Genomic DNA, 25,136 nt, shown 5'->3' on the forward strand with positions numbered 1-25,136 from the left:
TAGTTTTGCCAAATATCAAAATGAATCCACCACAGGTATACATGTGTTCCCCATCCTGAACCCTCCTCCCTCCTCCCTCCCCATACCATCCCTCTGGGTCGTCCCAGTGCACCAGCCCCAAGCATCCAGTATCGTGCATCGAACCTGGACTGGCAACTCGTTTCATGCATGATATTATACATGTTTCAATGCCATTCTCCCAAATCTTCCCACCCTCTCCCTCTCTCACAGAGTCCATAAGACTGTTCTATACGTCAGTGTCTCTTTTGCTGTCTCGTACACAGGGTTATTGTTACCATCTTTCTAAATTCCATATATATGCGTTAATATACTGTATTGGTGTTTTTCTTTCTGGCTTACTTCACTCTGTATAATAGGCTCCAGTTTCATCCACCTCATTAGAACTGATTCAAATGTATTCTTTTTAATGGCTGAGTAATACTCCATTGTGTATATGTACCACAGCTTTCTTATCCATTCATCTGCTGATGGACATCTGGGTTGCTTCCATGTCCTGGCTATTATAAACAGTGCTGCGATGAACATTGGGGTACACGTGTCTCTTTCCCTTCTGGTTTCCTCAGTGTGTATGCCCAGCAGTGGGATTGCTGGATCATAAGGCAGTTCTATTTCCAGTTTTTTAAGGAATCAGCTTTCTTTATGGTTCAACTCTCACATCCATATATGACTACTGAAAAACCATAGTTTTCACTGGATGTACTTTTGTCAGCAAAGTAATGTCTCTGCTTTTTAATATGCTGTATAGGTTTGTCAGAGCTTTTCTTCCAAGGAGCAAGCATCTTTTAATTTCATGGCTGCAGTCACCATCTGCAGTGCTTTTGGAGCCCAAGAAAATAAAGTCTGTCACTGTTTCCATTGTTTCCCCATCTATTTCCATGAAGTGAAGGGACTGGATGCCGTGATCTTGGTTTTTTGAATGTTGAGTTTTAAGCCAACTTTTTCACTCTCCTCTTTCACTTTCACCAAGAGACTTTTTAGTTCCTCTTCACTTTCTTCCATAAGGGTGGTGTCATCTGCATATTTGAGGTTATTGATATTTCTCCCAGTAATCTTGATTCCAGCTAGTGGTTCATCCAATCCAGCATTTCTCATGATGTACTCTGCATAAAAGTTAAATAAATAAGGTGACAATATACAGCCTTGACATACTCCTTTCCCTGTTTGGAACCAGTCTGTTGTTCTATGTCCAGTTCTAACTGTTGCTTCTTGACCTGCATACAGATTTCTCGGGAGGCAGGTAAGGTGGTCTGGTATTCCCATCTCTTGAAGAATTTTCTGCAGTTTGTTGTGATCTACACAGTCAAAGGCTTTAGCGTACTCAATGAAGCAGAAGTAGATGTTTTTCTGAAATTCTCTTGCATTTTCTCTGATCCAACAGATGTTGGCAGTTTGATCTCTGGTTCCTCTGCCTTATCTAAATCCAGCTTGCACATCTGGAAGTTCTCAGTTCACGTACTGTTGAACCCTAGCTTGGAGAATTTTCAGCATTACTTTGCTAACACGTGAGATGAGTGCAGTTGTGTGGTAGTTTAAACATTCTTTGGCATTGCCTTTATTTGGGATTAGAATGAAAACTGAACTTTTCCAGTCCTGTGGCCACTGCTGAGTTTTCCAAATTTGCTGGCATGTTGAAAGCAGCACTTTCACAGCATCATCTTTTAGGATTTTAAATAGCTCAGCTGGAATTCCATCACCTCCACTACCTTTGTTTGTGGTGATGCTTCCTAAGGCCCACTTGACTTCACACTCCAGGAAGTCTGGCTGTAGGTGAGTGATCACACCATCCTGGTTACCTGTGTCATGAAGATCTTTTTTTGTATAGCTCTTCTGTGTACTCTAGCCACCTCTTCTTAATATCTTCTGCTTCTGTTAGGTCCATACCGTTTCTGTTCTATATTGAGCCCATCTTTGCATGAAATGTTCCCTTGGTATCTCTAATTTTCTTGAAGAGATGTATAGTCTTTCCCATTCTATTGTTCTCCTCTATTTCTTTGCATTGATCACTTAGGAAGACATTCTTATCTCTCTTTGCTATTCTTTGGAACTCTACATTCAGATGGATATATCTTTCGTTTTCTCCCTTAGCTTTCATTTCTCTTCTTTTCTCAGCTATTTGTAAGGCCTCCCCAGACAACCATTTTGCCCTTTTCCATTTCTTCTTCTTGGGGATGATTTTGATCCCTCCCTCCTGTACAATATTATGAACCTCCGACCATAGTTCCTCAGGTACTCTATCTTTAAAAATATAAAAACTTAAAACTCAACTTGTCCAAAACTGGACTAATTTCCCTCCCTACTCTTCTTGGTGACAGACTCAGTCATTTGCTGAAGTGAGATATCTGTACACACTCTGGACCCCTTCCTTTATCTCTCACATTTGTCCAACTGGGAACCAAGATTTATTGCTTTTACTTCCTATACCATTCTCAGACAAGACTCAAATCTGCCTTACCACTCTATCCCTGAATCATGGATCATGTTGGACTATAACATTCATTTCCTAACTAGTCCACCTGCTTCTTTCTCCCTAAAAAAAATGCTAGCAGATGCATCTTTCAAAAATACAAATATGACCCTGCCATTATCATGCTTAGAGTTTTTCACTGGCTTCCCAGTGCCTCTGGGGAAAGTCTAAATTCATTAGCATGGCAACCTGGATCTTCTATGTTTTGTTCAGCCTGCCTCTCTAGATTTACCTCCTACCACCCCTCCTCATACACTCTACCTTCAGAACACTATGTTTTTCTCAAATTTCCTTGATTTTTACGAGCTACTCTTATAGAAGTACTTTTCATCTTGGTCAATTCCTACCCTTTCTTCAGGACCAGACCTCATGCTTGACCTCCTTTATGTAGGTTTCTCTGGTTGCAGGCTCTTGTTGTTGTTGTTTAATCACTAAGTTATGTTCAACTCTTTGCGACTCTATAGACTGTAGCCCACCAGGTTTCTCTGTCCATGGGATTTCCCAGGCAAGAATACTGGAGTAGGTTGGCATTTCCTTCTCCAGGGGATCTTCCCAACTCAGGGATCCAACCTGTGTCTCCTGCATTGGCAGGTGGATTCTTTACCATTGAGCCACCAGGAAGACCCTGCAGGCTATTAGATATTATGTATTCTGTGCTAGGCAGGTCAGGATACCCAAAAGTCCCATGACCTCTCAGTTTCCCATAGGAAAGAGCTGCTTCTCTAGCTCTTCCCCTCACCTAGTTCAGTCTTCTCCCCATGTTTCCCATAGGCCCCAGAACTCTTCTGGTTCACCTAGGACATCTGGGAGACTTTCCCTTTTAGTCTCAATTTTAGATTCATCATGCCCTCCCCCCACCCCCGCTTCCAATCCTTCTGTCTTTAGGCAAGGGAGATTAGAATAGTGGTTAAGAATATGGACTCTGGAGCCAGGCTGCCTGAGTGAATACCATCTCTGTGACTTTGTAGATCTGTGATCTTGGGCAAGTTACTCTATCTCTCCAGGCCTCTGATTTTCCTCTCTGAATAATGGAGATGACAATAGTAGCACCTGCTTCATAGGATAGTTATGAATATTAAGTGTTTTAATATTTGTAATACATGGTAAACACTGTAAGTGCTTTTGAGATAAAAAAGCCTAAAATGTGAGGTGAAAGAATCTCAAATTGACATAGAAGGCAAGCCTTTTTCTCTTCTGGAGCTGTTTTCTACTAAAGATAGCTCATTAGTATTAGGAACAAGTATATATGAGTCAGCAAGAACCCCCATCTCTTTTCAAGTCTCCTGTACTTCTGGCTTGTTTCCCCAAATGGATGACAGATTGAAAGCTTCTTGAGGGCAAGGATCATAGTGCAGACTTTTTAGATTCCTTGTGTGTGTGTGCTAAATTGCTTCAGTCATGTCTGACTTTTTGTGACACTATGGACTGTAGCCTGCCAGGCTTCTCTGTCCATGGGATTCTCCAGGCAAGAGTACTGGAGTGGGTTGCAATGCCCTCCTTCAGGGGATCTTCCAAACCCAGGGATCGAACCCACATCTCTTATGTCTCCTGCATTGGCAGGTGGGTTCTTTACCACTAGTACCACCTGTGAAGCCCTTTAGACTCCTGAAGATCCCCTGGAGGAGGGCATAGCAACCCCCTCCAGTATTCTTGCCTGGAGAATCCCATGGACAGAGGAGCCTGGTGGGCTATGGTCCATAGAGTCACAAAGAGTCGGACACCACTGAAGTAACTTCGCATGCACACATGCACAAACACATAATAGACACAGGATTTATTTCCATCACTCTTACAATTAAACCCCAAATCCTTACAATAACCCATTCACCTGGCCCCTGGCTCCTTCCCAAACCTTATTTCCTACCTCTCTTTGTCTTGTTTATTCTGCTCCGACCACACAGGCTTTCATGCTGTTTTTGGACCATGACAAGCTGATCCTGTCTCAGGACCACTGCTCTGGCTGATGCCTCTGCCTAGAACATTTTCCCTCAGTATTTTCTTGGCTCCTTCCGTGACTTTGTTTATTAATACTTTTGTTGTTCAAGTATCACCTCCTAACAGAAGCCTTCCCTGACCACACGCTCTAAAATAGAATTGGCCTTCACATAGATAGACCTGCCAGTTTATCCCTTACCCTGCTTTCTCTATCTTCATAGCACTTAGCACTACCTGTCATATTCTATATTTATAGAGTTGAGTTCCATGGAGACTATTTTGTGTGTTTTATTGATTGGTTTGTCCCCAGCATCTTGAATGGTGCTCTCTTGGCTCTCAATAACTAATGAATGAATCAATGAATAAATAAATGAATGAATTCAATGCAAGTGCCTTATAGAAGGGGAAATACAACCAATTCTGTTCACTCCTAGCGTCTTGAAAATTTTATAATTCTCAGTCCATGGTTTTGTCTTTCTGCTTCAGCATTTTCAAATTAAATCCATATCTATGTATGAGTTTTGTTTCAATTTGACGAAAATCACCTTGACAAAAGTTAAAATCCAATATATGTCAAGTCCAGTTTTCCAAAGAGTAACTGATTTGTTTGTTCTCCATCTCATGGCGGGGAGGAATGTACATGACTTTGTGTGTATGTGTGTGTATGTGAGAGAGAGAAAGAATGAACAGTTATCTGCAGTGAGGAAATTGGGTGTCCAGGTTCCCCAGAAGGAAAATAATTTTGTTTCAATTGCTGTATATTTTTTCTCAGTTGTTGCTTCCAAATACATTTAAAAAACCCAACCAAAATACAAAGAAATGAAAAGCCTGATGAACTAGAGGTTTGTAAACATAAATACATCAGATCAGGGAATTTCCCAGGGGCTCATGCAGAGCATTGTAAAACCATGTGAAAGCTTTATGAAGAGAAACTTCAGCAGAGAAGATAGATATATGGCAGCTGCTTGCCAGCTCATGTCTCCACTCAACAATGGAAGTTGCGATGTGGGAACTGCCCTTTTGGTTCTGGGATGTGCCTCACCATGAAGTAGAATATTCCTGCCCCTGGAGCCCGAATTCTGTTCAAGCAGATACCCTCTATTGTATACATAGCCACTGGCTATGTGTACAACTGCCACTGGCAATTGAAGGGAGGTTCCCAGGCTGCCTTGGAAGACAAGACCCCCACATAAGTAAAAGCAGCAGCAGCCAGTATTTTGAAGAAGCCATTTGAAAATCTGTTTCAAATGTATGGTAGCATTTTTTTTTAGAGTGATGGGTCTCAAACTTGAGCACGAATGAGAATCACTTGGAGGGCTTGCTAAAATTCAAATGGCTGGGCTCCACTCCCAGAGTTTCTAACCCAAAAAGTTTGGAGTAGGGCCCCAGAATTTTATTTCCTTCAATTTCCCAGGTGATGCTGATGCTGCTATATGTGACAAACTTTGAAAACTATTGTTTAGGAAAAAACCGAAATTTTGAGGCAAATAATTTGGATTCAAGCCTTGTAGGATTTTACCTCTGAACCTGACATGGAGGTTCTTCTTTTCTAACATGGAGTTTATAAGGTTCTTGTAAGAATTAAATGGACTGGTGTCCATGAAAGTTCTTTGGGAACTATAAATGTTAGCAGTTATGGCTTCACAAATAGTACTTGCTGCCACCCCCATCGTCTTTTCCTGTGCTTTGTCACCTCTCTACCCGACTTTGTCCTATCAAGTTCATCAGGCATCTAGAAAGAAACCAAAGTCAAGAAGGTCCTAAGTAGTAAAATGATTTTAACCCATTGAGTATGGCCATGATGCTGACTTTGACTTGATCTCCTTTTCCCTCTAACTGGCCTCTTCTCAACTTGCTCCTCTTCTTCCAGTTCTGGCCACATCTCACAGCAGAGAACAGCAACTAGTGCTGATATTGGGGTAAAAAAAATGTCAGGTAGAATTTTTTTCTTTTAGTTAGTAGAATAAGCAGAGGAATCTACTTCCAAACAGGAAAGTATTTGTTGGGGAAACCATCTTGCTAGGTTGGTGGGCTCTGAGCTGATTTCCCTAAGGGCAAAATCCAGATGTTTAAAAGAGTTAAGTGGGATCATAAGTATAATTGCAGATTCCTAACTTAAGAATGTGTCAGACAGCTGTATTAGACAGTTGCCAGGGTAAATGATATGTCTGTGTATGAGGGAGTCCTTTTTCTTTGGAAACCTTTTCTCATTTAAAAGTAATACACATGTTATGTACACAATTTTGAAATTTTCTAAAATTATAAAGAATGAAAATATCCCTTAATTCTGACACACAGAGATACTTAATGGTAAGATATTAGTAATTTTCATCTAGCCTTTTAAAAATTTTTATTTATTTGGCTGCGATGGATCTTCATTGTAGCATGTGAACTCCTGATGGTGGCATGAGGGATCTAGTTCCCCTACCAGGGATCAAACCCAGGCCCTGTGCATTGGGAGCTTGGAATCTTAGCACTGGACCACCAGGGACATGCCCATACAGGCTTTTAATATGTGTATGCTTGTACATGAATATATGCATATGGATATTTGTTTTTTGAGTTGGGCTGATACAACATACAGGTTTGCATACTGTTTTTCTCTTTTGTAATAGCAGACTATGGGCTTCCCTGGTGGCTTAGCAGTATGGAATCTGCCTGCCTTAATTTCTCTTTATGTTTTTCAATTGTTAGTGTATAGGAATGCAAGGGATATCTGTGTACTAATTTTATATCCAACAACCTTACTATATTCATTAAATCAGTTCAGTTACTCAGTTGTGTCTGACTCTTTGCAACCCCATGGACTGCAGCATGCCAGGCCTCACTGTCCATCACCAACTCCCAGAACTTGCTCAAACTCATGTCCGTTGAGTCGGTGATGCCATCCAACCATCTCATCCTCTGTTGTCCCCTTCTCCTTCTGCCTTCAGTCTTTCCCAGCATCAGGGTCTTTTCCAATCAGTCAGTGCTTCACATTAGGTGGCCAAAGTATTGGAGCTTCAGCGTCAATAAATATTCAGGACTGATTTCCTTTAGGATTGACTGCAGTCCAAGGGACTCTCAAGAGTCTTTTCCAACACCACAGTTCAAAAGCATCAATTTTTTGGTGCTCAGCTTTCTTTATGGTCCAACTTTCACATCCATATGTGATTACTGGAAAAACCATAGCTTTGACTAGACAGACCTTTGTCAGCAAAGTAATTTCTCTGCTTTTTAATATGCTGTCTAAGTTTATCAGAGCTTTTCTTCCAAGGAGCAAGCATCTTTTAATTTCAAGGCTGCAGTCACCATCTGCAGTGCTTTTGGAGACCCCCAAAATAAAGTCTGTCACTGTTTCCATTGTTTCCAAATCTATTTCCCATGAAGTGATGGGACCAGATGCCATGATCTTGGTTTTCTGAATGTTGAGTTTTAAGCTAGCTTTTTCATTCACCTCTTTCACTTTCATCAAGAGGCTCTTCAGTTCCTCTTCACTTTCTTCCATAAGGGTGGTATCATCTGCATATCTAAGGTTATTTATATTTCTCCCAGTAATCTTGATTCCAGCTTGTGCTTCATCCAATACAGCATTTGGCATGATGTACTCTACATATAAGTTAAATAAGCAAGGTGACAATATACAGCCTTGACATACTCCTTTCTTGATTTGGAACCAGTCTCTTGTTCCATGTCGGTTCTAACTGTTGCTTCTTGACCTGCATACAGATTTCTCAGGAAGCATATAAGGTGGTCTGGTATTCTCATCTCTTTAAGAATTTCCCAGTTTGTTGTGATCCACACAGTCAAAGGCTTTGGCGTGGTCAGTAAAGCAGAAATAGATGTTTTTCTGGAACTCTCTTGCTTTTTCAATGATCCAGCAGATGTTGGCAATTTGATCTCTGGTTCCTCTGCCTTTTCTAAATCCAGCCTGAGCATCTGGAAGTTCTTTGTTCACATACTGATGAAGCCTGGTTTGGAGAATTTTCAGCATTACTTTGCTAGTGTGTGAGATGAATACGATTGTGTAGTAGTTTGAACATTCTTTGGCATTGCCTTTCTTTGGGATTGGAATGAAAACTGACATTTTTTCAGTCCTGTGGCCACTGCTGAGTTTTCCAAATTTGCTGGCATATTGAGTGCAGCACTTTCACAGCATCATCTTTTAGGATTTGAAATATTTCAGCTGGAATTCTGTCACCCCCACTAGCTTTGTTCATAGTAATGCTTCCTAAGGCGCACTTGACTTCACACTCCGGGATGTCTGGCTCTAGGTGAATGATCACATCATCTTGGTTATCTAGGTCATTAAGATCTTCTTTGTATAATTCTTCTGTGTATTCTAGCAACCTTTTCTTAATTTCTTCTGCCTCTGTTAGAGCCGTACTGTTTCTGTCCTTTATTGTGCCCATCTTTGCATGAAATGTTCCCTTGGTATCTCTAATTTTCATGAAGAGATCTCTAATCTTTCCCATCCTATTGTTTTCCTCTATTTCTTTGCATTGATCATTGAGGAAGGCTTTCTCATCCCTCCTTGCTATTCTTTGGAACTCTACATTCATTGATTAGCTCTAGTAATTTTCTGGTGTTATCTTTAGGGTTTCCTATGTAGAGGACCATGTCATCTGCAAACAGTGAGAGTTTTACTTCTTCTTTTCCAATATAGATTCCCTTTATTTCTTTTTCTTCTCTGATTCCTGTGGCTAGGACTTCCAAAACTATGTTCAATAGTAGTGGTGAGAGTGGGCACACTTGTCTTGTTCCTGATTTTATAGGAAATGCTTTCAGTTTTTCACCACTGTGGATAACGTTTGCTGTGGGTTTGTCATTTATAGGTTTTATTATGTTGAAGTATGTTCCTTCTATGCCTGCTTCCTGGAGAGTTTTTATCATAAATGGGTATTGAATTTTGTCAAAGGCTTTGTCTGCATCTACTGAGAATATCATATGTTTTTAATATTTCAGTTTATTAATATGGTTATCACACTGATTGATTTGTGAATATTGAAGAATCCTTGCATCCCTGGAATAAAGCCCACTTGGTCATGATGTATAATCTTTTAAATATGTTGTTGTATTCTGTTTGCTATAATTTTGTTGAGGATTTTTGCATCCATGTTCATCAATGATATTGGCCTGTTTTTGTTTGTTTGTTTTTGTGCCATCTTTGTCTTGTTTTGGTATGAGGGTGATGGTGGCCTTATAGAATGAGTTTGGGAGTTTGCCTTCCTCTGCACTTTTCTGTAAGAGTTTGAGTAGGATAGGTGTGGCTCTTCTCTAAATTTTTGGAAGAATTCACCTCTGAAGCCATCTTGTCCTGGGGAAACAATCCCATTCACCATTGCAATGAAAAGAATAAAATACTTAGGAATAAATTTACCTAAAGAAACAAAGGAACCATAGATAGAAAACTATAAAACACTGATGAAAGAAATCAAAGATGACACAAATAGATGGAGAAATATACCATGTTCATGGATTGGAAAAATCAATATAGTGAAAATGAGTATACTACACAAAAATAAACTCAAAATGGATTAAAGATCTAAATTTAAGGCCAGAAACTATAAAACTCTTAGAGGAAAACATAGGCAGAACACTCTCTGACATAAATCACAGCAAGATCCTCTATGACTCATTTCCCAGAGTAACAGAAATAAAAATAAACAAATGGTACCTAATTAAACTTAAAAACTTTTGCACAATGAAGAAAGCTATAAGCAAGGTGAAAAGGCAGCCTTCAGAATGGGAGAAAACAATAGCAAACAAAATAACTGACAAAGAATTAATCTCCAAAATGTACAAGCAACTCATGCAGCTCAATACCAGCAAAACAACCAACCCAATCAAAAAGTGAGCAAAAGAACTAAACAGACATTTCTCCTAAGAAGACATACAGATGGCTAATAAACACATGAAAAGATGCTCAACATCACTCATTATTAGAGAAATGTAAATCAAAACCACAATGAGGTATCATTTCACGCAGGTCAGAATGGCCACCATCAAAAAGTCTACAAACAATAAATGCTGGAGAAGGTTTGGAGAAAAGGGAACCTTCTTACACTGTTGGTGGGAATGCATACTGGTGCAGCCACTATGGAGAACCGTGTGGAGATTCCTTTAAAAAAAACTGGAAATAGAACTGCCTAGGACATGAAAGCAACCTAGATGTCCATCAGCAGATGAATGGATAAGGAAGTTGTGGTACATATACACAATGGAATGTTACTCAGCTATGAAAAGGAACACATCTGAGTCAGTTCTAATGATTTGGATGAAACTGGAACCTATTATACAGATTGAAGTAAGTCAGAAAGAGAAACACCAATACTGTATATTAACACATATATATAGAATTTAGAAAAATGGTAATGACAACCCTATATACAAGGCAGCAAAAGAGACACAGGTGTAAAGAACAGGCTTTTGGACTCTGTGGGAGAAGGTGTGGGTGTGATGATTTGAGAGAATAGCATTTTAACATGTATATAACCATATGTAAAATAGATGACCAGTGCAGGTTTGATGCGTGAAGCAGGGCACTCAGAGCTGGTGTTCTGGGACAACCCAGAGGGATGGAGTGGGGAGGGAGGTGGTGGTGGGGGCGATGTTTCAGGATGGAGGGACACATGTGCACCTGTGGCTGATTCATGTTGATATATGGCAAAAACCATCCCAATATTGTAAAGTAATTATCCTCCAATTAAAATAAATTAACTTAAAAAAAGATATGCACCAATAGGAACAGACATGGAGACAGAGATAGAGATGGAGTTAGAGACACTGATATAGAGAAATAGAAACAGAGATATGCAATATACAGAAGTCCTCAAAATAACTTTTGTTTTGTACATGAATAAAGACATTCTAAAAGAATGGCTGGAATATGGTCGGCAGCCTATAAATATTTATTGAATGAATAAATAATGTCTTATTTATGTTAAAAAATTTAGGGAAACAGAAGCACATTTAAATATTTCACTTTCTATAGTTCTATACTGGGTAAGTGTTTGAAATAAAAAGTTCAATCATGTACTCAAAGGGCTATAAAAACATTTCTCAAATTAACAAAGAAGAAAAGAATCTGGCTGCAATGCAGGAGATGCAGGTTCTATTCCTGGGTTGGGAAGATCCCCTGGAGAAGGAAATGGCAACCCATTCCAATATTCTTGCCTGGAGAATCCCATGGACAGAGGAGCCTGGTGGGCTACAGTTGATGGGGTCACAAAGAGTCAGACACGACTGAGCAACTAAAGAACAACACAACTATGGTAGACTATTATTTCTTCATGTAGACACACAGTACTTCACCTAACTTCCAAAATTTTGAACAGTTCAGTTCAGTTCAGTCGCTCAGTCGTGTCCGACTCTTTGTGACCCCATGAATCACAGCATGCCAGGCCTCCCTGTCCATCAACAACTCCCGGAGTTCACTCAAATTCATGTCTATCGAGTCGGTGATGCCATCCAGCCATCTCATCCTCTGTCGTTCCCTTCTCCTCCTGTCCCCAATCCCTCCCAGCATCAGGGTCTTTTCCAATGAGTCAACTTTTCACATGAGGTGGCCAAAGTATTGGAGTTTCAGCTTTAGCATCAATCCTTCCAATGAGCACCCAGGACTGATCTCATTTAGGATGGACTGGTTGGACCTCCTTGCAATCCAAGGGACTCTCGAGAGTCTTCTCCAACACCACAGTTCAAAAGTATTAATTCTTCGGCGCTCAGCTTTCTTCACAGTCCAACTCTCACATCTATACATGACTATTGGAAAAACCATAGCCTTGACTAGATGGACCTTTGTTGGAAAAATAACGTCTCTGCTTTTGAATATGCTGTCTAGGTTGGTCATAACTTTCCTTCCAAGGAGTAAGTGTCTTTTAATTTCATGGCTGCAATCACCATCTGCAGTGAGTTTGGAGCCCCCAAAAATAAAGTCTGACACTGTTTCCACTGTTTGCCCATCTATTTGCCATGAAGTGATGGGACCAGATGTCATGATCTTAGTTTTCTGAATGTTGAGCTTTAAGTCAACTTTTTCACTCTCCTCTTTCACTTCCATCAAGAGGCTTTTTAGTTCCTCTTCCCTTTCTGCCATAAGGGTGGTGTCATCTGCATATCTGAGGTTATTGCTATTTCTCCCGGCAATCTTGATTCCACCTTGTGATTCTTCCAGCCCAGTGTTTCTCATGATGTACTCTGCATAGAAGTTAAATAAGCAGGGTGACAATATACAGCCTTGATGTACTCCTTTTCCTGTTAGAACAGTTAGGATATTCCTAATTTTACATTATAAATAACCCTGCAGCTGTTGACACTTCATGTACATAAATCAATATGTTTATTTCTAATTGCTCTCTTAGGATAGAATCCTTGGGATGGAAAGATTAGATTAAAGGGTAGGAACATTTTTTAAAATTTTTTTATTTATTTTAATTGAAGGATAATTATTTTGCAGTATTGTGATGGTTTTTGCCATACATCAGTATGACTCAGCCATAGGCATACACATGTCCCCTCCTTCCTGAACCTCCTCACACCTCCCTCCCCACTCCATCCCTCTAGGCTGTCACAGAACTCCGGCTTTGGGTGCCCTGCCTCATACATCAAACATTTTTAAAAACAAATATAATCTACCAACCATAAAATTATTTACTTTCAAGTGTGGAATTAAGTGGGTTTTAGTATGTTCACAAGGTTGTATAGCCACCACCACTCTCTAATTCTAGAAAAAAATATGCAGTGCTTCACAGATTTGCATGTCATCCTTGTGGGACAGCCATGCTGATCTTCTCTATATTGTTCTGATTTTAGTATATGTCAGCTAAAGCAAACACAGTAGGAACATTTTTATGTCTCTTGATAACATATGGCAAGTTTCCTTGAGGCAAATGTATACCCAATCCATTCCCATCCAGCAGTTTATAAGAATACTTCTTTCCCTGCAACTTTGCTGACAGTTTTTAAAAATATATTGCCAATATCATTGAAAATTGCATTTTATTGTTCTGTCTTTTTGATTAGCTCTTCTTCCTCTTTAGCTGTTCTGAAGAGATATGTCATCCACTCTATTTCCTTTGCATGCATATACTGTGGGCAGTCACATTCACTCGGCTGCCCCCTCTCTGTGGATAATGACCACATGTCCATACCCTACCCTAACCTCTTTCTAACACTACAGCCCAGATATCAGGCCACTTGTGGGGCATGACTATAACAAACATGCTCATGTCTAAAGTCAAACTCATGTCTCTGGTTCTCAACTTCCCAATCTAGATAGTGATACCACTAGCTGTTTCATGGCCATCTTAACTTCTCTTTCCTCCATATTTAATTAGTAATCCAAGTTTCTTGATTCTGTCCCTTGTCCTTTCTCACATCCTTTCATTCTGCTCCACTCTCACTGTCACCTCTCTAGTTCTACCTTTTATTAAGTCTATGGCACTAGCCTACTCACTTCACTATTCTTTCAGTATCCACATAATTCATCCTACATGTGGCTATGAGAATAACCTTCCTAACATACTGCTTTTACCATCTCTTTCCTCCTATTCTGGAACCTCCAAAGCCTCTGTCTTGCCTGTCGGTAAAGTAAATGTTAGGATAAACACTTAAGGCTCACCATGTTGTTGCATCATTCTAATTTTATTTCCTGTATGCCTTGGAAAAACTCTATGTTCTTCCTTCAGTATATCCCTGCTCTTCCCACTCTTGTTTTTACAAAACACCTCACATGACCTCTTCCCCAGTCTCCTCCTGTTGAAATTATCCTGAGTTTTCAAAATTAGAGGCTCTGCAAAATCTTCCTTGATTCAACTATCTGTGCTTTCTCCTTTGTTTCCTCCTTGACTGTCTGGTTTTAGACACCACCAATTTTATAGCATTTTCAACAAAAAAATAAGAAAACTTGCTTAATAATGTTTTTATTACATGAATGGTTTTAAATTTTTATTGAAGTATAGTTGATTTACAATATATCATGTTAGTTTCAGGTGTACAGCAAAGTGATTTGGAGATATATAAAGATATATAATATTCTTTCTAAAAATTATTTTCCATTATAGGTTATATAACATATTGAATATAGTCCCCAGTAAAGTAAAGCCCTTGTTCTTTTTTTAAACTCTCATTTTGTTAGCATTTCCTTTATGACACGATATTCTACTCTGTTTAGTTACATCGATTTTTTTTAATTAATTTATTTTTTATTGAAGGATAATTGCTTTACAGATTTTTGCTGTTTTCTGTCAAACCTCAACATGAATCAGCCATAGGTATACATATATCCCCTCCCTTTTGAAATTCCCTCCCATCTCCCTCCCCATCCCACCCCTCTAGGTTGATAAATTCAAACAGAGCCCGTTTGAATTTCCTGAGCCATACAGCAAATTCCTGTTGGCTATCTATTTTACATATGGTAATGTAAGTTTCCATGTTACTCTTTACATACATCTCACCCTCTCCTCCCGTCTCCCCATGTCCATAAGTCTATTCTCTATGTCTGTTTCTCCATTGTTGCCCTATAAATAAATTCTTCAGTACCATTTTTCTAGAGTCCATATATATGTGTTAGAATATAGTATTTATCCTTCTCTTTCTGACTCACTTCACTCTGTATGATAGATTCTGGTTCATCCACCTCATTAGAACGGACTCAAATGTGTTCCTTTTTTTGGCTGAGTAATATTCCAGTACCACAACTTATTTTTCCGTTCATATGTTGATGGACATCTAGGTTGCTTCCATGTTCTAGCTATTGTAAATAGTGCAGTAGTGAACAATGGGATACATGTGTCTCTTTCAATTTTTGTTTCCTTAGGGTATATGCATAGGAATGGGATTGCTGGGTCATATTGTGGTTTTATTCCTAGTTTTTTAAGGAATCTCCATACCTTTTTCCATAGTGGCTCTATCAATTTACATTCCCACCAATAGTGCAAGAGCATTCCCTTTTCTCCACACCCTCTCCAGAATTTATTGTTTGTAGACTTTTGATGAGGGCCATTCTGACCTGTGTGAGGTGATATCTCACTGTAGTTTTGATTTGCATTTCTCTAATAATGAGTGATGTTGAGCAGCTTTTCATGTGTTTGTTAGACATCTGATGTCTTCTTTGGAGAAATATCTGTTTAGGTCTTTTCCCCACTTTTTGATTGGGTTGTTTGTTTTTCTGATATTGAGTTGTATAAGCTGCTTGTATATTTTGGAAATTAATCCTTTGTCAGTTGTTTAATTTGCTATTATGTTCTCCCATTCCAAGGGTTGTCTTTTCACTGTGCTTATAGTTTCCTTTGCTGTGCAAAAGCTTTTAAGTTGAATCAGGTCCCACTTGTTTACTTTTGTTTTTATTTCCATTACTCTAGGAGGTTTGTCATAGAGGATCTTGCTTTGATTTATGTCATCAACTGTTCTGCCTGTGTTTTCCTCTAAGAGTTTTATAGTTTCTGGTCTTACATTTAGGTCTTTAATCCATTTTGAGTTTATCTTTGTGTATGATGTTAGGAGGTGTTCTAATTTCATTCTTTTACATGCAGCTGTCCAGTTTTCCCAGCACCATTTATGGGAGAGGCTGTCTTTGCCCCATTGTATATTCTTGCCTCCTTTGTCAAAAATAAGGTACCCATAGGTGCATGGGTTTATTTCTGGGCTTTCTATCTTGTTCCATTGGTCTGTATTTCTGTTTTTGTGCCAGTCCATACTGTCTTGATAACTGTAGCTTTGTAGTATAATCTGAACTCAGAAAGGTTGATTCCTCCAGCTCCATTCTTCTTTTTCAAGACTGCTCTGGCTATTCGGGGTCTTTTGTGTTTCCATATGAATTGTGAAATTTTTTGATCTACTTCTGTGAAAAATGCCATTGGTAATTTGATAGGGATCACATTGAATCTGTAGATTGTGTTTGGTAGTATAGTCATTTTCACAATATTGATTCTTTCTACCCAGGAACATGGAATCTCTCTCCATCTGTTTTTGTCGTCTTTGATTTCTTTCATCAGTGTCTTATAATTTTCTGTGTACAGTTCTTTTGTCTTCTTAAGTAAGTTTATTCCTGGATATTTAATTCTTTTTCTTGCAATGGTGAACGGGATTGATTCCTTAATTTATCTTTCTGAGTGTTTTATTGTTAGTATATAGAATAGTTACATAGGTATTTTTATTCATCCCCTGGTGATGATGGTTTAGTTGTAAGTCACATCCAACTGTTGCAACCCCATGGACTATAGCCCACCAGGCTCCTCTGTCCATGGGATTCTCCAGGCAAGAATACTGGAGTGGGTTGGCATTTCCTTCTCCAGGGGATATTCCCAACCCAGGGATTGAACCCATGTCTCCTGCATTACAGGCAGGTTCTTTACTGTCTGAGCCACCAGGGAAGCCCCATATTGACCCCCCCTACCACACTATAGATTTCTTAAGCACAGGAATCATATCTTCTTCATTTTGGCATGTTGCATAGTACCTCTCCAAGCACCTTAAATGTAGATAGGAGTTCCATAAATGCTTGAATAAAAGGATGATAAAGACTGCTAACTTTTTTTAAAGAACTACTAATGACTCAGTTTCGGGAATGAATTCTGTGCTAAGAAGTTACAGATGGCAGGCAACTCTGATGGCATGACTTCTTCTTTATCCCTCACTCTCCACACCCAATCAATCAGTGAATATTGTCAACTCTACCTCCAAGATATCTGTAATCAAACCTCTCTTCTCTACCCCTACTACTTCTTCCCTAGAACAAATCACCATTATCTCTTACCTATAAAAGCCTTTTTAAACTGGTTCCCTCACTTCTACTCCTGCCCTGCCTAAATCTATCAGCCTAGTGAGATCTTTATAAAACTTAGATCATTGTCATCTACTTAACAATCTCCAGTAGCGTATTTCTCAGTACATTGGAAATAAAACCCAAACTTTCTACCTTGACCTTGAAAACTCTGTGATCTGGCCTTCGCACTTCCCCAGCCACATGCCCCTGTACTATCTACCTTGCTCACCATGTTCCAGCTCTGCTGAGCACTGATCCTCATTGTCATGTTTGCTCAAAGCAGAATGAGTAGGTTCTCTTGGTTCTATTGAGGTTCTCACTGTTACTGGACATTGTCTTTGGGCTTCATGCATTTAGTAGTGGAGATGATTTAGGGAGTTGCCAGAAGCAATTCTAACGGGTTTTGAGACTTGACTTGGGGCAAAATCTTTGTGGAGTTCATCATTTTCCTGAAAATTGGTACTCCAATACTGAGTTGGAGATATTTGGCTTAAAATGAAAATAAAGGAAATCTTGTATTATTCCTGCATTCATTCCCAAGGGACGCTGTGGTATTACTGATAGAAACTAAGGCTGGAGGACAAACGTCCTCCACCTTCTTTATCACTCTGGGTGTTGGTTTAGGAAATTGGGCATCATAGCAGAAGCTGACTCAACAGATGCTATTCTGTGAACCTGTCGTCATTTTCCCTGTGTGCTCATATGAAGTCGCCCTCAGCCTTCTGGTGTTACACCCTTAGCTTTTATATGTACAGGGAAGAGAAAAAAACTCTCTTTTATTATTCAGATTCTTGACTTGCTCCCCTTGCTCCTAGAAGCTGCGAAATATGCACCATCCACCTCCTTGCCTTTGGGATCATTGACAAGAAACAGTCTATAATGGGTATGTTTTATCTGCCTCTACATAGATTTGTAAACTAGAATATGTTTCACAGCCAAGTCTGAAAGAGAATTCTAAGTACTGTGTTTCTAAACTACTAAGCATTTTTCTAGCCCCTAATATTTGCAGAGCTCTCCCACTTCTTTCATATGGTTGGCCTCCCTCCAACCTCCTTTGAAAAATAGGTGTCCCCGTATTTTAAAGATTCTAATGTGAAAAAATGGAGAAATGAAAGCAGAAAGTCAAGTGTAAAGGCCCTAACCAAATGAGGGTATTACTCTTTACTTTCATACTTGGAAAGCCAAAAGACACCCCTTGACACACATCACAGCATTTGAGGGAGTCTTTACTCCCAACCCAGCATTCCCTTCCTTTCTTATTCACTACCCTGGGCTTCTTTTCAGCCTTGAATGGATCCTGAGGTAGAGGGTAGAGAGGCGGGGGATTCAGCAGATTTCTGTGAAAGAACTTGACCTGGCTACTCCAAGAGGGGAGGGGAAGTAGAAGAAGTGGGGAAGGTGGAAAGGCAGAACTGGGTACCAAAAGTCCCATCTACATAAAGTACCTATATCTCAGATGACCAAAATTATAGCTTCCCAACTGACAAGAAAGGTCTTGTCTTAAAGTTCTCTTTAAACTCATACATATGTATATATACACACATATACATAGATATACACATACTTACCCATACATGCACATGCATACATGCATACTTACCCATACATACACTTTCACGCATTTACATACATATACATGTTCCTCCTTGGTTGGGTCTGTATAAGGAAGGTCTCCAGATCAGCAGGGTCCTCCAGCTAACAGTGTGAGAGTGTGAGGAGGCCTTCAGAGATCTGTATCCCTTCATGGTGATCAAGCGGCTTTTGCCTCCTTCTGTCAGATAAACAAGCCATGCATTGTTTTGTCCACTGGCTGTGGACAAAACAGGCTTCCCTTCCTGCTGAGCAGGCCAGAATGAGTTTGAATTCCTTCATGTGGGATAGGTAGAATGTGCTGGTAGGGGCGGAGGAGGCTGGAAGAGCCATAGACAGTAGACAGAGCTAATCAAGGACACCATTTTGTGCTTCTCCTTATCTAAACACTTTCAGAAAAGGAAAGAACCTGCAGTAGGTTATGACCCAGACCTCAGGCTAAGCATAACCCCAAGCAACAGGGGCCGTATTTCCTTCTTGCCCTGGGTTGGATCAGAGCCAGGGTTCTCTTTTTGCTTACCCCCTGCCTTCCTCCCTCCAAGTAGTTCTTGAGACGTCTGCTGAGAGCTAGGCTTGGAGACCAGTAGTTCTGTTGGAAGGTATTGGGGTAACAGCCCTCTAGAGCAGCTAGAGAGTGACTCCTTCTAAAACTGGTCCACTTCCCTCCCCTCACCTCTCACAACAGCCTTTACAAGGGAGCCTTTCTGACAGATCTGTCATTTCCACCTGCATGTGCCTACCCTCCTTGCTCCAGGCCAGGTTCTTATCCTCTGAGTACTTGGAAAAGATACAGTCATCTTTACCTTCCCCTGAACAGAGGAGGTGATGCTTGCTCATGTTGTCTGGAACTTAGCTCTGCTAAGTGAGAAGTTACCCCCTTTATCCCAACCCCATCTCCCAGTCTCTCCTTTCTAAATCCCAAACTGGCCAAACTGCTCAAATTCCTCTCTTATTATCCTCTCCACAAGGATTTCTTGAGTATATACTGCCTGTGTCCATCTGTCCATCATATCACCTCTTCTGGTGACTTCCCAACTCTCATACTCCCATCCTGCCTCCCGACCTAAGGCAATCCCCAAAACTTGCTTGCACCTCTAGTCAAAACTTCCTCAACCCATCTGACCACTGACAGGGCCAGGCTGCTATCACATTTGTTATTCTTTATTTCGTTAGGAAATGGGGGTCAGGGAAGCATTTTTATGGACTGAGTTACAGAGTGGAAGGAGAAAGGCACATGGTGACCAGATTTGGGAAGGCTAGGTACCCAGGCCTGAGTAATGGGATTAGAAGCGACTGTTTATTCTGATGCTGTTTCAGAGCAGGGGTTATTCCCTTGGTGCTGTGCTATTGCTAAAGGTACTGTATTCCCTAGTGTATTGTCAGACTGTGTTTATTACACCACTAGCATCACCATCACTCTAGAGCTTCTTAGAAAGTCAGAATCTGGAGCCTACTCTAGATCTACTGAATCAAAATCTGATTCAAGATGGCCAGGTGATTAGTCTGGCCACTGAAGTTTGAGAAGTGCTACTCTCGAGAGTGAGGCTTGATTTTTGAACCTTCTCTTAATTAGTCCTCTTGCATTCCTCTTCATTTGGCTTGAAGAAATGCTTTTTCTTGCCACTAATAGTACCTTATCCATTATTATTTGGGGTCAAGGATGATATTAATAATGGATATCATTTACTGAATGCCTTTTGTGTGCCAGGCATACATTGAAGATGAGGAAATTGAGTCTCTGTGACATGCCCAAAGCCAAACAATTAGTGTGTAAAAGCTGAATCTCCAACCCAGATCTGCAGGCATACTAAATCCCCAAACTCCCACCTTACAGGACTTCTGATTACCAGAGGAGGGTCTGTGGGCTTACTTGGATGGCACCTGCCTTTTATAGGCACATGTAAACAAAATTCCTTTCAAACTTCCCCAGGAGGTCCAGAGGGCAGAGCGGGGAAGGGGCCACCTGGCATGGTTTCCCCAGAGAGGAAGGGCCCTGGGATATTTCTTGGTCTGAGGAAGCTCACATAAGCTCTCTCAGGGGCCAGAAATGGCTGAAATTGAGACCAGAGGCCAAAGGAAACTGGCCTGGAGATCCTGGAGTATTATGAAGGGAAAAATCCCAACTCTGAATCCCCAAGAAGAATTAAATTCTGATGCTTGAGCTTGGGCTTAGGGTATGTAATAAACTTCTGTGGGGCTTCTCTGGGTCCTGGCTGTTGCATAGGTCAGTGAGACATCATGTGGACCCCCAGCCTGGGGCTGGGGACTGTTGCCTCAGAGTGTGCCATATAGTTGGAGAGGTTGTTTGTGACAATGGGCTTTAATGTTTTATTTTGCAGAGAGGAAACAGAAGCCCAGACAGGGGGAGTAAATTGCCAGAGGTCAGAGTAAAGTCATGGCAGAGGCAGGGATGCTGACTCCAAGCAGCACTGTTTTGGAGTTAGAGTCTCTGGTGTGAAATGCAGTTTCCTCTGGGTCTGCTCAGATGCCCATAGGATGGGCAGACTCTGAAAATATGGTCCAGAATGGTTTGTGAATCTTTCTGTCTCAACAGGATATTCATTCTGGGAGATCTCTAGGTTCCTTGCCCCCAGCTGTGTAAAACCAGCTGTAGTGCTACTTGCTTTGCTGGACCTGGAGGCTGCTGGGCCTGGCTGATCTGGGTTTTCCTTTTCTGGGGCTCAGAGGACCTGCGGAGATGGCTGGGTGGAGTCAACCCAGTCCAGGAAGCACAGGAATTCTTTTAAGTGTATGTGTCTGGGGTATTTTTCTCTCTCACTTGCGTGTATTTAAAAAAAAAATTTTAGACACCCACTTTATCTTTCCCAAACATCATTTCCTTGCTCCTTTCCTGAGTTCTAGCAGTGGCTGGGGGCCCAGCTTCCTTATTGGCCTCTGAGCTATGTAAGGGGGTGGGCCAGAGCTCAGAGGAGGCTGGAGTAGGGAACAGGAGGGCTGTTTGTGCTGCTGGAACTGCCTTTCATCCTTCCCTTTGCCACCAGGGTGCTGGCTACTTTCTGGAGCAGCGTCTTCACTCCTATCCAGCTCTTGACACTGGCCCTCATTCCCTAAGGTGGTGGCCTCCTCTAGGCCCAACCAGGCTGATGGCCATACCTTGCCTTCGGTGCTACTCCTTTCTGTTCTTGGAATTGGGACCTGACTGTGCCTGAGCCCCTTGGAGCACACTCAGGGACTTGGGCTGATAGCCCTTTCTCTCACGAGGTTTTAAAGGAAGGCAAATGAGTCTCAACTAAGGGAGGATCCAGCCTGCAGAAAGAAGCCCCAGGGGCTGGCTGGAGGGGTTGTTGAGGACCGTCTGAGCTGGCTGAGCTGGCTGGATACCTAGCCCTCTCCTAAGCTATCTCTCCATCCTGGACAACTTCCATGGTAGGTACTACTGGTAGCCATGGCCATCATGGCTGTTACCCTTCTTCCCGCTTCTGCTTTCTTTCTTCAATATCCCTTTCTTTTTGCTTCCTAAAGGAATTTGGGGTAATGAATGATGTGTGTGTGTGTGCTCAGTCATGTCCTACTCTGCAATCCCATGGACTATAGCCTGCCAGGCTCCTCTGTCCATGGAATTTCCAGGCAAAAATACTGAAGTAGGTTGCCATTTCCTACTCCAGAGGATCTTCCTGACCCAGGGATCGAACCCACGTCTCCTGCATCTCCTGCACTGGCAGGCAAATTCTTTACCACTGTACCACCTAGGAAGCCCCAATGAATGATAGTGTGTTTAATAATAGTGCCTTGGGAGAAAGGGTAGGAGACTGTTGCCTCTATAGCTAGATTGGTGGTTGGCATTTTCTTTTACCTCTTTGCTTATTTCTTCTCATCCTCCTTCCCCACTGCCTAAGGAGGGAATGGTTTAAACTTTAGGACTACCGAGACTTTCCTTTTCTGACTGCTTCTTGAGGGAATGCCTAGGAGAAGGCTCAGGTATATAAGCTCTTTGAGATAGATCCCTCTTTGGGGAGGTAGGGGCGTGTGGTACCCTAACAAGTGTTGGAGGACCAGAGCCTCGTTCTCAACTCCTGGTTACTAGCTGTGTGTTCTTGGCAAAGCAGTTCAGCTCTCTGTGTCTCTCTTTCTGCATCCCATAAAGGGGGCATAATAATGGTGCTTACTGATAAGGTTGGAGTGAGGATTGAATCAGCTAATGCATGTAAAGTGCTCAGTGCCAGGTACATCTTAAGTGTCCAGTAAATGGTCCCTGTTATTTTTTTTTAAGTTAATACTATATTAGGCACTATGCGGAGTGATTTCACATGTGGGACTGCATTTAATCCAGACTTTAAATCATGAGTAAGATTTGTTGATTGTCTCCATTTTACCGGTAAAGAATTACAACTCAGAGAATGGCTGTGCCTCCAGTCACACAGCTAGGATTAGAATATGAGTGTGGACTCACTCCAAATCTAGGGCTCTTTAGGAATAATAATAGACCAAGTATTAGACCCTATAGATGGTGTCCTTTCCTTTCCCAATCTAGGATTAGAAGGCTCTGTTCTGACTGCAGTTCTTGCACTGGGGTTTTCCTCCCTGTAGCTTGTGCTTTTCTCTCAGTGTTCTCAAAGCCTCCACTTTCTTTCTTCTAACTCCTTTAAGGTTGTTTCCCACTCCTGGAGAAACCCTGGAGAGAGTAGGAGGCTTTGTAAGCTACCTTTCAAAGTATGGCAAGGGTGATGCTAGTGGAACCCTGACGTGGATGGGTAAATCTGGGTGGAAGGACTCTTGAACTATCAAGAAGGCTAAGTCTGAGCCAACAAATCTTATTACAGTACCCTCTCCTTATTGACCATATGCTATACATCAGTATGTGTCCCAGAAACTTTGACAATGTTCTGCCTCATCCCCATAGTAACATAACCAGGTAAGGATTATTATTCTTTTTTTTTTTTTTCTAATAATAAAACCGAAGCTCAGATGGGTTAAGTGACTTACACAGAATCACACATCCAAAGTGGTAGAGTTAGGCTATGAACCTAGTAGATCTGACTCATTTGTCTTTGTCTTATCACCTTTGGGCTTGATATAGTTCATAGGATGAGAGTAATGTACATGAAATGATGATGATCAATATCAAACATTATTTTTGATGGGCTAAATTGTGGGGACTAGATTACTAAGGACAAGCTCCATGGAGTAGACATTACTTGAGCAGTACCTTGAAGAACAGGTGGGACTTAGAGTACCAAAATGGGAGGGGGCATTCCAGGCAGAGGGAACAGTCACAGTCATAACTGAAACTCTGTTCTAGGCAGTTGACAAGCACTGTATCATCTGAACATTACAACCCTATTAATTAGGTACTATCATCACCATCTTACTGTCATGGCAGCTAGACCTCTGAGAAGTAAAGGCACCTGTCTAAACAACAGAGCTTATAAGTGGTAGAGCTGGGATTTTAATCAATGTCCAATTCCAGGGCTTGTGTTAGATTCTACTAGAAAACCAAAAGCAAAGGCACAAAGCTGGTTGCAGAGTGTGATTGGAGCAGAGACATGAGAGGTTAGGTTGGGTGGGTAAAGATAGCTTAGAAAGGGCTTTGAAAGTCAAGTCCGACCGGTGAAGATTCTTGAATAGGAGAGTACCCCAATCCAATTGGTATTTGACATATGATCTAAAAGCAGTGACTGGAGGTAAAACCAGGTGAGACTAGCTGCCAGACTAACACAGTATTTTGGTTGCAAAATGTTAAAGGCCTGGACTAGAACAGGAGCTGTGAGTGACAGGCTCTGTGGAGAAGTATGATTATGTAGAATAGTCTCAGTGAGAATGGTATGGGTGTGGGGAGAGAGAGAAAGAGGCCAAGCCAAAGAGATATTGTAAAAGAAGATTCAGTAGAACTTTATAAGGGACTGGATGGTTGGAAAAAAGGTGGTATCAAGGCTGACTGCCCACATTTTAAACCCTGGACTCAGAACTTCAAAAATGCTGGATATGGAAGAAGAGCCCCAAATAAGAGAGGTGCCCAGATCTCCACTGTATCCTCAGTGCCTGGAACTGTGCTACATAGTTAGATACACATGGTACGTAGCATCTACTCGTACAGAGTACTTCTATGAGATGCTTTATAAATAGTTGTTAATGGATGACTCCTGGGTAACAGCCACTGGAGAGATTTCTAGCAACATGGTTTTGTGTGTGAAACTCTGGAGCAGGCACCTTCCCCAAGGTCTTCTAGTGCCTTCAGCCTCCCTGCTGGCACTCTGAAATCCATAATAGAACAGTGGTTAAATATGTGGCCCTCACTTCCTCTCCTTCCCATAAATTTTCACTGCCGCAGCTGATCTGTGGCTCTGGTTCCTGACCTTTGGCAGGCATCTTCCACTGCCCTTCCTTTTATATCTCCTTCTCTGTGTCTGGCCTGTTATACCA

General features: G+C 41.2%; 1 protein-coding gene and 1 non-coding gene across 6 annotated transcripts in view; one reads left to right on the forward strand and one right to left on the reverse strand.

Annotated features, from left to right (window-relative positions):
• The window catches only part of SHROOM4 (shroom family member 4), a 246,323-nt gene that overhangs the window by 171,017 nt on the left and 50,170 nt on the right, over window positions 1–25,136 (forward strand). Inside the window, exon 1 of one of the 5 annotated variants that reach the window (XM_006059484.4) lies at window positions 21,669–22,142. The exons of the other annotated variants lie outside the window; for them this stretch is intronic. The gene's annotated coding sequence lies outside the window, so the exon portion shown is untranslated. Of the gene's footprint in view, window positions 1–21,668; window positions 22,143–25,136 lie in introns of those variants that run through there. 5 annotated transcript variants of the gene reach the window in all.
• On the reverse strand, window positions 13,131–13,234 carry LOC112582383. Its single transcript, XR_003106922.1, has one exon. It is a non-coding gene; the product is annotated as a U6 spliceosomal RNA (small nuclear RNA).

This window comes from Bubalus bubalis, chromosome X (genome assembly GCF_019923935.1).
Source record: "Bubalus bubalis isolate 160015118507 breed Murrah chromosome X, NDDB_SH_1, whole genome shotgun sequence".
Taxonomy (NCBI): Eukaryota; Metazoa; Chordata; class Mammalia; order Artiodactyla; family Bovidae; genus Bubalus; species Bubalus bubalis.